The following is a 16,530-nucleotide window of genomic DNA, read 5'->3' as shown; positions in this document are numbered from 1 at the left end:
TGGAGCCAATAGATAACTTTGACCCCCTGAAGCCAAGACCCCAGGTTCTTAACCACCAAATCCCATCAAATGCACAGTCTTTGAGTTCCACTGTGACAAAAATGAAAGCGAAACTGAAAGAATCCAAAGACTGAAGAATGCGATACAACAGAATTCGTTCAACACTGTGTTTCCAAGTTCTCACATAAAACGGGAGAAATAACTGCACGGAGCCGAACACGTAACGGGATTCACTGTTACGAGTGATCACACATCTCAGCCTCCTGCCTCCATCATAAAGAGTCTGTGACTCTCTGACTTCAGCGCAGGAAGTCCACACTGGGCCAACCCCAGGGAGGGACTGGGAGGACCATGGGCCAGGTCTTGCTTCATCTTTTGTACTGACTGCAAGTGGAGTCTCACCTCCAGGCACAGAGGTTACGGTGCGGCAGTACAGCAATAATCTGTGCGTCTTACAGTGTTGATGGTAAAACGTAAGCGTTTATATAGATCATGAGTTTAATAACTGTACCTTATACTTATTTAAATACATTGGGAGATTAAGAAAAATAGAAGGTAAAAAGAGAAGTGGCTTTGCATTTCTTGGTGTTGAGGGAGCCTGAATGAGCCAACAGTTCATTGCTTTAGGTGTGTGACTTTAAACATGAGAATCCCTCCAACCCACAGCAAAAGCATGGTCAGACATGTGGTTCAGATGAGTAAAACTGCACTGACATTTATGGTCAATTTGACCAAGGGAGAAAACTCATGGTTGCCAATGGTCTATCACCTACCGCATTGCCTTCTTTCTCAGAATCCCTCTCCCACTCCCTTCCCCTATCCCTCCTTCCCTTTACCTCTCTATCCCCTTCCATTTTTTTTTTCCTCTCCCTGTCTTATGTTCCAGCCTCACAATGTGAAACAATAATGAAACTACAGTTACGTGAATATCTGAATTCTGTGATTTTGTGAGCTCCTTGATTATTGGGAGACCCTAAGTGGTTTTCAAATTTCTCATCCCAGCAAGGTATTTCTACCAGTCCTCCCCGGGGGACAGTCCCCATGCCCTCCTGTTTCACTTCTGTCTAATCCTGGATCATTTAACCTGCAAATGTGTCTTGTGAATCGCCAGGAGAGAACTCGATTACAAAGTATTTTCTAAATGTATGGGACCCTGGAATTTTTATTCCCAGATTATCTCCAAGACTTAGGTTCCACGGACCTTACCCTTAGAAACATCAGGCTCCACGATTCTAGTCTCTAACTATGGAGGCGAGTTGACAACAGTCACTTCAGAAAATGAAAAGGCCGATTTGAAGGCAGGAGATCGAGGCTTAAGGACTCCAGGCCAGCAAAGAGGGAACAGAAAACATCCATAGAAGCCAACATTGAAGAGAAATCCCAAAGAAATGTGTTGCTGTGATTCTGAGTAAGGAACTGGGTGGATGTGTTCTGAAGTCACGCAGTACTCCACGGGACAGCAGTACTCCACGGGACAGAATCGTTCCCAGTGGTGCTGAGGCTCTCCCTTGTCATGTTTATTTCCCGTTTGGGGAGGAACACAGTGATTCAACTCAGGGAGTGACCTTGTCACAGTCTTTGAAAGAACTCCCCAGAAGTAAGATGTTCTATAAGTGAGCCCACGATGGCCTCTGGGTATTGACCCCTAGGTGGTTTATTTCATCACAACGGTCTGGGAACCATTCGCTAAAAGCCTACTGGCCTCGGATTCACATTTTTTTATGCATCTGGTTATTTTTAAAGTAGCTCAAATAAACAGCCTTTTTAGCTATTTGGAACCTGCCTGTTTTGCATGCCCCATGAAACTCACTCGCATCCGCTGCCATGGATACTGTAGAGCCCTGTGGTTCTAAGACCCCAAGCTGCTATGGCCCTTCAGAGCTCTCTGACCCAGAGACTCCTCACCACACTGCTGAGTGACGTTGATATTACTAGACTCGTAAGGCCTGTCTCCATGTCCCCCTGCCCCAAGAGTTCTCTTTTCTCTTTAGCTTTCTGGATAGCGGCCCCTGGAAGACCTCAAGCTGTGAAGGATTTTCCCTGTCCTGAAATCCTGTCCAAGGCCACCAATAGAACTTGTTGTATTTTATTGTCTTTTTGTCTTTTTTTTTTTTCTGATCGGACCCCAAAGTCCCTGGAACAAATGCCCACATATAGACCAGAAGAGGTGGGATGCAGAGGAACCCAGAGCTGGGCACAGAAGCCCAGCAATGCCCCTAGGATCTGCGCATGAGGGAGGGGCAGGAAATCCTCCAGAGAAAGGGTAGCATCCTGGTGGCCTTATTACCCAGGCCTTCCCAGCTTCCTCACATCACCCAGTGAAGGGTTTCTTCCAAAGAACCCAGGGGAAAAGTGGTTCATGTGGATTGCCGAGGATACACCCCCAACTAGAAGGCCTTGTGAAAAAACCTTCACCCCAGGAAGCTGAGGGCGAAGACCTGTTAGGAGGCTGAATGCATGGACGGCTCGGCCTTGGAGCTATGTCAAATAACCTGGTACCTCTGCCCCTGCATAAGTCCAGTGGCTGTCCACGTGGTATGCTTCTTCTCAGGAGACGGAGAGACCTCTTTTTACCCAACAATTTCAGTATCTGATTATCAATCCTTACCTTTTCCACACAATGTTATGTGCGAATACCTCAGTAGAACCCAATCTGGCAGGTCTCTTCTTAATAATTGCACACTGAAGTGTCTGTTCATCATCTACACCAGTGGTTTCTTGTATAAAAGAAACAAAAGCCACACAGGTCCTTTTACTAAGGTCACTGGCCTTTGCAGCTTCTTCCATGATGAGAAAGTAAACAGAAGATGACTAAGTGTTTTTGACGTCTGAAGTCACCCACAGCTAGAACCAGAGTCTGGGAGAAGTGTATTTTGAACATTGTGACCTCAACTATGTGAAGGAAAGGAAAACTGAAGTCTTCTTAAAATAATGTTCATTCAATAGATATTTATTGTGCAACAGCTACAGGCTAAAAGCAAACATCACTCAATCTCTTCAGTCTTCGTTAGCGTGCAAAAGTAGCCCCAAATGCTCCCCATCCCTGTACACACGCCCCCCCTTGTGGTGTGGCATTTCTGCCCCCTCCATGAAGAGGTGAAGTATGATTTCTCCATCTTTGAGTCTGGATCTGGCCATGTGACCTGCTTTAGTGAATGGGACATGAGCAGTATGACAAAAACAGAGGCTATAAAAGAACATGCTCATTGGAATTTGCTCTCTTGCTGCTGGGTACCTTTCCACTATCATCTAAGGAAACCTGGACAAGCTGCTGGATGTTGATAGGGAACACCAAGAGAGAACTGAACTGCCCGTGCCATCCCAGCTAAGGTCCTAGACACATGAGCCACCACAGCAGAGAATAGCTGTGCCCGGCCTAGACCAGAATGGATGCCAAATAAAGCTCAGCTACCCCTCAATATCGTGAAAAGAAGTAATTTGTTGTGTTAAGACACACTAAGTTTGGGGGTGGTTTGTTACACAGCAAAAGCTAACTGACACGTTAACAATCCTGGACTTGGGGTTAGACACCAAGTGCATTATAATTACAAATTCATATCTATGGCAGCAGGGGCAGAGGTGATTATCCCCGGCAGTAGCAGGTTGACTTCCACGTGTTCCATTGGTTGCCTGGGACCTGAAAATAAACTGTCATAGTTAGCTCAGTTGCCTCTCTGAACGGGGAGAGTGGTAAGGCCAGAGAGATTGAGAAGATTCCTGGAGTTCTGTGAGTCACTTGATTCTATGGAGACTCTCAGGCGTTTTCTGAGAGTCTTGTGGTTCTCTGGAGAATGCTGTGGATCCACAGAGAGTCCCATGGATTTGTGGAGTGCTCTGAGGTACAGCGTCGAGCAGGACTTCTCAAACCAACTGGCGTGAAGCATTATGTTTGTTTGTTCTTTATTTCTAACTCATCAGTGTCAGTGACATGACCTACAGGCAGGCCGTGGGAGACGGAACACACCCACTATCATGCACTTGGATGCCATGACAACATCATATTTCTATCAAACATTCTAAATTTTTATTCTCACTGTCTATACTCATCTCAATGCAGCCCTTTAAAAGTCTGTGAATTGGCACTGGTCCCATGTGGGGATAACACTTTGAGTAGTGTTGCTGTAGAAATTGCTGAGGTGGGCCCTCTAAGTATACAGCCCCAGGCCTAGAACCACAAACTCCCAAATGTGAAATGAGCTTGACCATTAACATTTTTCTTTGAATACTGAACCAATATGGCATTTCTTTAGTACTCAATGCGAGGCCTGTGGAAAATCAGATAACAGGTGTATTAGTCTGTTTTCATGTTGCTGATAAAAACATACCTGAGACTGGACAACTTACAAAGTAGAACTCACAAACTTACAAAAATAAGAGGTTTATTGGACTTACAGTTCCACATGGCTGGGGAGGCCTAACAATCATGGTGGAAAGCAAGGAGGAGCAAGTCACATCTTACATGGATGGCAGGCAGCAAGCAAAGAGAGAGTGCTCATGCAGGGAAACTCCGTCTTTAAAACCATCAGATCTCATGAGGATCCATTCACTATCATGAGAACAACATGGGAAAGACCCGCCCCCATGAGTCAATCATCTCCCACTGGGTCCCTCCCATAACGTGTGGGAATTATGGGAGCTACAAGATGAGATTTGGGTGGGGGCACAGAGACAAACTCTATCAACAGGAAAACTTGTATAAAGAACAGAACCCTTACTTCAGAAAGCACTGAGTAACAATAATAACTGTCATCATTTGGCACCTCATCGCCTAGAAAATGTAATTGGGGTAGGAAGCAATGTTCTACAGGCATCCATGAGCCACAGTCTTGAAGGCAAGGTTGATCAAGTGCCAGTTTGACCCTGAAAGCTGGTGCAAGGAGAGCTAGCGACGGCTGCTCAAGGAGCCACAGGAACGGCCCTTCAGTGCTGACTGGAGTTCTCGTCCACTTTGTTCTCTGTACTCCAGCTGAGTGCTTTCACCAGTATGGCTCTGCCCTGTCTCGGCTCCATGAGGCACACTAAGTACTTGTCAGGGAGGGAAAAGGCCCATTGGAGGTTTTGTTGCTAAACATGTAAAAGGACCCCAAAGGGTCTGAGAAGTCATGCAATAAAACAACAAAGCAGAACAAAAAAACCCTGTTTATGGCCTGTTTATTAGACAATTAAAATCCTTTTCTCCTGTAACCCAACAGTTAGCATGATGGTGCTTTGAGCTATGTCCCAATATATTTTCCCTTCTAGGTGATGGTTGGGTTACTACTCATAGTTTCTCTACCTTCAGACACTCGCGTTCTATCCCTGGAAATTCTCTTGTAACCTCCATCTGCTCCTTATCTCCGTGACTCTCATTTGTCCACCAGGTCTCAGGTTATTTTTTGGAAAGGACTGGTTACTAATCTGTCTCTTGTATTCCTACAGCACCCCATGCATCCCCATGCATCCCCACAAAAAGCACAATTTATTAGACCTGACTTTTCTTTTTCTTTGTCTGTCTTGTGCACTAGTCTCTAAATTGGGCAAAAGCACCATTTCTGACTCACATCACCTGCTCCATAGATGGCTGCAAAATCATAAAAGTAAATTTTAACCTTATAGTTCTGGACAGAAGTTAAGTGGCTCAGCATGTCGCCGACATGAACCTCTCACCAAAGTTTTGTTGCATGTGTTCTTGTCCCACAAAACTGTAAGCATCACAATCCTGTCACCTGACATGAAAGAGATTGTGCACCTGGGAGCCTGTGCCAAGGTGTTCTTCACCCAGAGGGAGCCCCTGACTGAGACAGGGTGGGGAACCGCAGGCTGACTGCTGACCTCTGTCATAGCTGGACTAAAGGACTGGAAGTGAGTGAGATGGAGAGAGCCTCAGGTCACTAGGTCAGTGTTATAATTCCAGTTCAGGTGTTCTTATAACAAACCTTCTTTCTCTGTCTCTATTTGTTACACTCAAAATGCCTAACTGACATACCTAGATTTTTAACACTTCTCAATATCATTCCTGGAGAGTCATTTTTAGGTTAGGAATGCTAAAATGGGCATGATTCAGTTTATCCAAAGTTTTGGGATAGAGATGAGATGTGGAGGGAGAAGGCTGGAAGGAGGCATTGCTTGGGGGCAATGCAGGTTCCTACCCAGGTACGTTCTGGCAGGCTGGGGAGAGCAGAAGGCGGCTGGTGCTTGGATAAGGGATACCAGGAGCATGTAGAAGTAAAATGCTGAGAAAATTTAGTGAGCACCAAAATTTGCCAGGCCCGAAGTGTATCACGCACTGTTTCTTACATTCTTCAGTGTAACCATATACAGTCAGCCCTCCATATCTAAGGGTTCCTCAGATTCAACCAACTGCAAATTGAAAATATTTTTAAATAAATAAATACTCATTAACAGTACAACAATAAAAAAATGCAAATGTTTAAAATGCAATGTGACAACTATTTACATAACATTTACATCATATTAGGCAATTCCAAGTAATCTAGAGATGATTTAAAGTACACAGGAGGATGTGCACAGGTTGTATGCAAATACTATGCCTTTTTGTATCAGGGACTTGAGCATCCTTAGATTTTGGTATCCTCAGGGGTTCTTGGAAGCAATCCCCTGCAGATATTGAAGGACCACTGTAATCTCAAATTATCTTAGGCTCAGAGAAATTCAGTGAGATGTCCAACATCACACAATGTGCATGTAAAGAACTAAACTCACGGGCCGGGCGCGGTGGCTCAAGCCTGTAATCCTAGCACTTTGGGAGGCCGAGGTGGGTGGATCACGAGGTCAAGAGATCGAGATCATCCTGGTCGACATGGTGAAACCCCGTCTCTACTAAAAATACAAGGAGGCTGAGGCAGGAGAATTGCCTGAACCCAGGAGGCGGAGGTTGCGGTGAGCCGAGATCGCGCCATTGCACTCCAGCCTGGGTAAGAAGAGCGAAATTCCGTCTCAAAAAAAAAAAAAACTGTACTCACTAATGATGCAATTTCAGAGACGACTTCTTTCTTCTCTTTGCCTAATTTTTTTATACCTAAAGTGACAGTGTTGAAGCTCCACTCAAATTCTATCAAATCCCATTTGATCTTTTCTGTGTATCTGCTCCCTGGGCTGCCCCCATCACTCCGCTTCCAATGGCCAGTCCTGCAGCTCCTCTCTGGGGTCTGCTTGGGCTTCTGAGCCACTTAGCCTGCAGGCAGAGAGGACTAGGAATGCATGGGAGCCCACCTGCCTGCCCCTCACCCCACCTTGGCCATTAACCAGTCTGTCAGATTGAGGATAATGAACACAGGTCGCTAGCTTTGGGATGAGACAATTACGGGCTGGAAGCTACCTTCTGATGTTCCTCATGGGATCAAGCTGAAGCTACCCTCTGTGGAGTCTGCCTGAGATCATGCCCTTGCACGGCTTCTTCTCCTGCCCTGTTTCCCCTCCGGCTCCTCCGCTCTGCCCTGGGAGCCCTTGCATAATAAGTCACTTGCTTGTGAATCCTTGTTGCAGTGTCTGCTCCTGGGAAACCTGACCTAAGGCATCACCTCACATATTTTCTTGATGGTGGTGGGAAAGGAAAGTAACAAAGAGGAGAGCAGGGAGAGAAGACAGAAAAGATGGAGAAATGGTTTCACTTTGGATTATGGACTGTCCTTTGTCAGTCATGGCCTTGTAACACATTAGACTGAGGTTGCTGAGACATTTCTTTCCACACCACTGTTTCACATAATTGGTGCTTTTCTGTCTAAAATTACTAAGAGACTGTAACATTTACAGTTTTCAAAATACTTAAGTAGGCTAGAGGGAACTCAGATTGGAAACTGGCAGCTGATAGGCTGAACTCAGCTCACTGATATGTCTGGTCTACACAGTATTGGGTCACAGTGTTTTAAACCTGAATTCATTTTCAGCATTTAAACCTAAAGTTACATGAAAATCCCTGCTTCTGGCTTCTCTTGAAAAACTGGGGTATTTGACAATGCCAAGTGTACAAGACTGTATGGCAGGAGTCATTTGGAGCTGAGTAATGGCTCACAATTAGGTAATGCATTAGTCAAGATAGAATGGACTCTGCTGAAACAGCAAATAAAATCCAAATCGTAGTGCCTTAATCTAAGGAAAGATTATTTCTTAGTCACTCAAAGTCCAGTGAGGGGTGGTGAGCCCTATAATCCAAGCCATGACTCAGGGATCCAGGATTCCTTTTTCTTGTGACTCACTTTATCCACAGGTAGCATCTAAGACACTGTGAGAAGAAAGGGAAGGTAGAGGGAGGCACTCATGCTCTTAATTCCATAAAGTGTCATTTTTCTTCAGAGCCTGTGGATCCAAACTAATCCAATGGACCCAAGCCAACTGCAAAGGAGACAGGGAAATGCGGGAGAGCACACAGAACCTGGTGAGCACTGTCTCTACCGTAGCGAGGTATGTGTTCTATTTTACCAACTATCCGCAAACCCTACTGCCTCCCTGAAACCGCCATTTATTTTCTGTTTATCATCTTACACAATCCCCTTCACCTATTACATTACTCTGGGTTAAAAGAATCTGTGTGAAATTGGAGAGCCTCTGGATTCATGAGAATGCCTTACTTCCCTCTTCAGGACTGACATGATCTGAAGTAGCCAGGAGCTTTGCATAGGCCTCTCCAGGGAGGAAAAAGCCCTCCAAAACCTTAAACAAGCCCTTCATCCAATGACCAAAAGATGCCCTTTTCCTAGACAGAGGTGGTATCCAGTTGTTTCCAGAGGCCAGACCTGTCAGCGACACCTATTTCTGTCTCAACGGACACTTGGCAGCTAGGAAAAACCTTTTGAATAAACGTGATGTTTTCTCTCTGCTCGTCACCCAACATCTCCAAAAACCCATGTCTGAAATGGTGACTGAGTCTTCAAACCAGGCCACAAAATCTACTGAACAAAGAATGTGGTTGAAATTCCCCATGTGGCTGAATTCTCCATGTGGCTAGCTAAAAGCAAAGCTATCACTTAAAACCAGTTCCATGGGAAATGATATTTCAAGGGCAAGTAACTGACTTATGAACAATTCTTGCAATTATTGCTTTGTAAACTAGAAATTGCCTGTATTGAACTATCTGAAAGTGACTCATTAAAGGTCAATTTTTCCTTCTGGTTCTTGTATTAAAATTAGATTTCAAACTCCTTTTACCCTCAGGATAGAAGACATCTACAGTAACCAATTAATACAAATCAAAAGATGAGAGAATCCTTCACAGTCTTGGACAATTACAAAATCCTCTGCCTAATAGAACTATAATGTGAACTATGCATGTAAATTAAAAACTTCTATAAGTCACATTATATAAAGTAAAATGAGATAAGTAACATTAGCCTAAACAATTTTATTTAATCCAATATGTCCAAAGTAATTTCAACATAGAATTAATATTAAAATACTGAAATATTTTGTTCTTTTTTGTACTAATTCTTCGAAATCCAATATATATATTTTTATACTGTAGCATATCTCAATTTGGTCTAGCCACATTTCAAAAGCACCATAACCCTATGTGGCTGATGGCAATGTATTGGCCACTGAAGATCTAGATGTCAAATTAGAGGAGTTAAGCTACAATATAAATTGCTTGACTATTAAAAAGGAATCAATAATTCAAAGAAAAATACAATTCAGTAGGATTTATTAAGATAGGCATCTTCTACTGGAGAGGATGTGGAGAAATAGGAATATTTTTACACTGTTGGTGGGAGTGTAAATTAGTTCAACCATTGTGGAAGACAGTGTGGAGATTCCTCAAGGACCTAGAAATAGAAATTCCATTCGACCCAGCAATCTCATTACTGGGTATATATCCAAAGGATTATAAATTGTTCTATTACAAGGACACATGCACACGAATGTTCATTGCAGCACTGTTTACAATAGCAAAGACTTGGAACCAACCCAAATGCCCATCGATGATAGACTGGACAGGGAAAATGTGGCACATATACACCATGGAATACTATGCAGCTATAAAAAATGATGAGTTTGCGTGTCCTTTGTAGGGACCTGGAAACCATCATTCTCAGCAAACTGACACAAGAACAGAAAATCAAACACCACATGTTCTCACTCATTGGCCCATGTTGAACAATAAGAACACATGGACACAGGGAGGGGAGCATCACACACTGGGGTCTGTGGAGGGGACAGTTAAATTACTTGGAAACGGTTTGATCCTTTCTGATTTTGTTGTGAAGATTTATTAGGCAGGTCTAGAGTTAATTATTGCCCACTACTGAGTCAAGACCTTTCTGACTAGCTTACTCCATTATGAGTTTTTCTAGTTTGGATGGTGGAAACAGGCATTACTCCTACCCTTGTGTGAGCACAAGGTATTGTTCCCTCTAATTCTTTTTGCTGGTCCTTTCCCTGGGTCTCACATTGTTTTTATTCTCTTACACATGTGAACCAATCAGTACTCTTTTTCAAGGGCTCTCTCTCTCTCTCTCTCTCTCTCTCTCCTCTTTGATACTCTAGTCCTGTGACCCCTATCTTTCTTAATCTACCCAAACTCTCAGTTCTTTCTCCTCAACTCGGAAAGTTCTCTGGGCTCTTCCTGGATTCCTCCTTGAGTCATGAACTGAAAACTCAGTGTTGTGAGCTGGGGCTATTATAGGATTCATTTCATTCATTTCCTGTCTCTCAGAGATCACTGTTCTTTGTTGTCCAATGTCCAGTGTCTTGAAAACTGTTGTTCTGTATATTTTGTCTGGTATTTGTTTGATTTTGTTGTTGTTGTTGCTGTTGTTTCCCGTCAGAGAGTCAGTCCAGTCCTTATTATTCCATCTTGGCCAGAAACAGAAGTCCCTCTGGTTTTTCAACCTGTATTATACAAACAGGTCAAGGTCTTTATTAACGCTTGAACTTAGTCAGAGGGTTAGCCTGTGACTTATCTTCCAAGAATCTGATTCAAGACCACCTCCTTCAAGAATCTTCTCCTGACGTCTTTCACTCACCATTGCACACGGCACATGGAATAGAGCCCATTCTATTCATGAGGGCTATGTTCTGAGTACTTCATGATTTTCCATGGTGGTGTCCAATACAGCGTATCCTTTCTCTCAAAATGCTTCCGTTCCCTGGATAAGAGCAATCGCTTCCTTAGAAGAATTTGGTTTCTCCTCCTTTCCATCATCAGTAGCACCTGGCTTTTGTATCAAGATTGTTTCTCCTGGATAATACTGAGAAAGTATTTTATCACACGAAGGCAGCTGTGCTGGTGGCAACCGTGGAGAACCACGCATCTCTGAGACACAAGCAATGGGAAGTCAGCTGGTCTCCTCTTGTTTGGTACCTTGTTTCTGCTTATTATTCTCACCCCATCAGTTCATTCTGTGCCTCAGCAGAATTAAAATCACTGCATGTCACAGACCTGCATGACTGCTCATGGACTGCTGACATCATGAATACCAAAACTAGTTGTTATGGATCTAATTATGCTTTATCGAATTTATTTGGTCATTTATTTTTCATTGGATTCTTCCTTCTAGGCTATGTTTATGGAGCCCATCGAAGTCTGGGACTTGTCTTACAATTTTTTATTCCTCTGCCTAATTACAGTCTCTGGCATAAAACAGGTATTTGCTGAATGAACAAATAAAAGCATAAGAAGAAAAACAGACAAATCTCCAAATCTCTATGTGTTACTAGAAAGCCTGCACTTTGATGACCCTGTGTTTATATTCATCACATTTTGGCTGTTAAAACATAACTTTCACCCATTTGACAACTCATTTGTTTACATTGCTTCAAATGTTTTACATTTCTAACCTAATGGCTCATCTAGTGTCATTCTGTCGCTCAGACTTCAAGACTAGAAAAAAAGAAAAAGGGTGTGGCACAGTAGTATCATAGAATGTCTCAAGAATGCCTAGTGCAGGGGTCAATGCCTATTGGAAGAGCTATTGGGACAGTATCATTTTACCACCATCACCCATGAGGCTTCCAGAATGCATATTGTGGGCAGGGCCTTCCAGAGCTTTACTGTGGCAAAGTCAATCCCTTTTTGCTTTTCAAACTGATAAAATACTTAAAGGCCATTCATACCAAGACGTATTTTTATTATCACAGTTGGCCCTTCATATCAATGGGTTCCACATCCATAGATTCAACAACTAGAGATTAAATTGTTCAGGAAAAAATAAAATAAGATAAATAACAATACAACAATAAGTAATACAAATAAAAATACAGTATAACAACTATTTACATAACATATACATTGCTCTGGGTATTATAAGTAATCTAAAGGTGATTGAAAGTGTACTGGAGGATGTGTGTCGGTTGTGTGTGAATACTCTACCCTTTTATATAAAAGACTTGAGCATCTTTGGATTTTGGTATGCACAGGGGGTCCTAGAATCAATCCCTGCAGATACTGAGGCATGACTTTTTTTCTATTTTAAACATCAGGAAAATGAGTTCCCAGTATAAAGAAACTTTATTAGCAAAGAAATTCATTAGCAAAGAAGATTGGACTTGAACCTTTCTGCATAAGCACAGTGCAGTTCCAGCAGCTAAACGTGAACCTTTAACTTTCTCACTGGTTCACTTTCATCTCTGAAAGATAAACCCCCCAAGGTGTTTGGTTACTAGAACAGTGGATCTGATAACTCTTCACTGGCCACTGTCTGGTACAGGATCAGGATTTAATGTGAACTATTTGAAGGCCTCTGATGAAGGACCACGCACCCAAACATTTAGTCATGTTCCAAACATCTGAAAGACTGAACTATGCTTGTCCAGACATGGCAATTCCTGTGTCCAAAACTATTTTCCTGGAGCATCCTGAGGGGTTAGTCTTTGCCAGAGAGCATTCCTGTAATGTTTCTGACCATCACTACTCTCTACGTGCAGATGATGGGATGGCAACTGCCTGTTTAGCTGCACTCAGGGACCAGAGCGCAGGGATGTCAAAACACACAGTTCTCATTCAAGTGCTTACAAAGGCTTCTGCAGGGCACAGCCTTCCCAGCATGCTCACGGGGACACTACAGCCATCTGAAGTCCCTGGATGTCCAAACCGGTTTCTGGAGACATCTGCGGTTGTGACACCTGGGTTCTATGGCTTTCTCGGCCACAAATTCCAGACACAGGCTCCTTGTTGTTCTGCATGCCAGCTCTGGTCTCAGCACATGTGAGCATAAGATTCCATGACAAAATACCCATGGCTGTACTGTAGGGCTTCACCCTTGTAGGTATAGAGGAGTAAGGAGACCCAAAGGCTTCCATCCCTGGACAGACCATTTTATGGCTGAGATGGGTTGTTAGTTTTATTTTAGTTTGTGAGTTTGGTTCCCTGCTGCAGTCTTTCAACTTTTACAAAAGGCTATTTTACTTTATTTTATTTTATTTTACTTTTTAGAGACAGGGTCTCACTCTGTCACCCAGGCTGAAGTGCAGTAGTGTGATAATAGCTCACTGCAGCCTCAAACTCTTGGGCTCAAACAATCCTCCTGCCTCAGCCTCCCAAATAGCTGGGACTATAGGTGCATACCAACACTCCCAGCTAATTTTTAAATTTTTGATAGACAGAATCTCACTATGGTGCCCAAGCTGGTCTCAAATTCCTAGGCTCAAGCCATCCTCTTGCCTTGGCCTCCCAAAGTATTGAGATAATGGGCATGAGCCACTGTGCCTAACCTGAAAACCTATTTTAAATGTCTTCCCACAACCATCCTATAAGACATCAAAAGAAAGGTTGTTTTTTACACACCCTGTAAGAGTTGGCTAAGGCTGCCATAACAAAGCGCCACAGATTGGGTGGCATAAACAACAGAAATTTGTTTTCTCACAATTCTGGAGTCCAGAGTTCAAGATCAAGGTGTCAGCAGGGCTGGTTTCCTCTGGGCCTCTCTCCCTGGCCTGTAGATGGTCGTCTTCTCCCTGTGTCTTCGCATGGCCTGCCTTCCTTCTGCATGTGTCTGTCCTGGCTCCTGGTCTAAGAAAGACAATCATCATATTGGATTAGGTCCCACCCATATGACCTCATGTTCCCTTAATTGCCTCTTTAAAGGTGCTATCTCCAAATTCAATCACATTCCGAGGTGCTGAGGGTTAGGACTTCACTATATGAATTTTGTGGACACAATTTAACTCAGAACTCTGCTATACAGAAAGTGTGGTGGGACCTTGGTAATTAACAGAGGATCTCCAAAGCAAGGAAAATATAGAAGAAAATTGTAGCTTCAAGTCCGGCGTCCCCTCCCCCAAAATAGATAATCTTTACAGGACAGCCTTGGAATTTCTGGTTTCCTCTTTATTCACAAGAATTCTGTTTATCTGCAGTCTGTCTCTTAGCCAAACTCACTTTCTGCCAAACCATATGTCACCCATCGCTAACTCTCCTGCCCCCCTGAGCTCCCCCTTTTTCCATAGAACCCACACAGTACATCTCAAAGTGTCTTCCCCAAGCCCAGCTGCATCCTTTAATGCCTCCTCATGGACTAGTTAGCACAGTTTGAATTACTCCACCATATGCCGCAGTATTCCTTCCCAGCTGTGTCCTTCACAACTTTCCTCTCTGATCCCTTAGATCCAGGCAACTGGAAAACACACCAGAGACTCCAAGGCTTTTCTGGGAGGAGACTCTCTTTTCATTAATCACCAAGGCCCCACCACACTGTTCCGTATGGTGGGGAGGGGTGCTATGGGCTGAACTATGTCCTTTCAAAATTTACATGTTGAAATCCCAACCCATAAAGCTTCCCTCTCTGTAACTTTATTCCGACTCTTCCCTTTACCCTTTTCTGTCTGTCACAACTCACACACTGCATTTGCACTCCTTTGAATTTCACCTCCCAATTAAGTTTCTTCTCCTTCAAAAACTAAGAGCGTGCATTTGACCCCTTGGGCTCACGTGTGCGTTTGCTCACGATTTCTCTCTCTGTCCCTCCCTTCCTCCTGACATCATTTACTTTACTTTTCTTGAATGGCAGTTACCCTGCGTGGTCTCCCATGAAATCCCTCCATGATTTCCGGAGCACAAGAGCAGCCCTGTTTCTTCTTCATGTTACCATAAAGTACCTAGTACATTACCTGGACTTTTAGCACCCAAGCTTAATCGGAAGGAGCTGCTGCCCTCTTCTTTTGATTGATTGATTTTATTTACTCACTTATTTTAATGTTGTAATTATGGTAAGATATACATGATATAAGGTTTATCATCTTAGCCATTTCTAAGAGTGCATTTCAGTGGTATTGAGTACATTCACATTTTTGTGCAACCACCATCATCCATCTGCAAAACACTTTTCATCTTACACAACTGACACTCTATACCCATAGAGCAATAACTCCTCATTTGCCCTCCCTCCAGCCCCTGGCAACCACCCTTCTACTTTCTGTCTCTATAAATTTGACTACCCTAGATACCTTAGATAAGTGGAACTGGGTTTGTCTTTTTGAGACTAGATTTTTTCACTTGGCGTAATATCCTCAGGGTTCATCCCTGTTGCAGCATGTGTCAAAATTGCCTTCCTTTTTAAGGCTGAATAATACTCCATTGTATGAACAGATCACACTTCGCTTATCCATTCGTGCACCATGGACATATGGACTGCTTCCACATTTTGTCTATCTTGAATAATGCTGCTATGAACATGGGTATTTAAATGTCTCTTCAAGTCCGAGCTTTCGGTACTTTTGGACCTATACCTTGAAGTGGAATTACTGGATCTTAAGACAATCCTATTTTTAATTTACTGATTTTTATAGCAGCTTCACCATTTTCCTTTCCTACCAACAGTGCACAAGGGTTCCAGTTCCTCCATATCCTCACCAACACTTGTTATTTTCTGTTTTATTTTTAAATAGCAGTCTTCCTAACAGGTGTGAGGTAGTATTTCATTGAGATTTTGATTTGCATTCCCCAAACAATGAGTGACAGCCAGCATCTTTTCAGGTGCTTATTGGCCATTTATATACCTTTAGGGAAATTTCTATTCAAGTCCCTTGACCACTTTTTAATTGGGTTGTTTGTGGTTTTATTGTTTGTTGTTGTTGAACTGTAAGAGTTCTTTATAGATTCTTGCTATTAACCTCTGATCAGATATATATTGCAGATATTTTCTCCCATTTCACGGGTTGTTTTTCAGTCTGTCATCCCCTTTAATGCATAAGAATTGCTAATCTCCATGTCATCGAACTTATCCAGTTCTTGTTGACCGTGGAGTTGCTGCCCCTTGACTGTGAGCCCAGCACCACACCCAAGCTGTTCACTGCTGCCACTCTTTTCTAAGTCACTAACACTAGTGACTACTAGAAGAAATATTTTTCTCTATCTTTTCATATTTTGGCCCATAGAAGAGTGGATTTTGCTCTCTCCTCCATCTAGGGGAATCGTGATGAGAATATATGCAGCTTTTCTCTCTCTTTCTTCCTCCAAGGTCCTTCCTCGGGTGGGAGAAGGGACCATGCAACTCATTAAAACTTGACATTCATTGGGTCTACAGGTAAACAGGGCCATGGAGTCAAAGCCAGTGCTCATGTGCCACCCACCTTTTCTGGTGTCTACAGTGGCTTCCTGAAGCA

The sequence above is a fragment of the Aotus nancymaae genome, unplaced genomic scaffold, assembly GCF_030222135.1.
Source record: "Aotus nancymaae isolate 86718 unplaced genomic scaffold, 86718_ANA_hifiasm-v0.15.2.pri h1tg000018l, whole genome shotgun sequence".
In the NCBI taxonomy this organism is placed as follows: Eukaryota; Metazoa; Chordata; class Mammalia; order Primates; family Aotidae; genus Aotus; species Aotus nancymaae.
Note: the sequence above shows the minus strand (reverse complement) of the source record.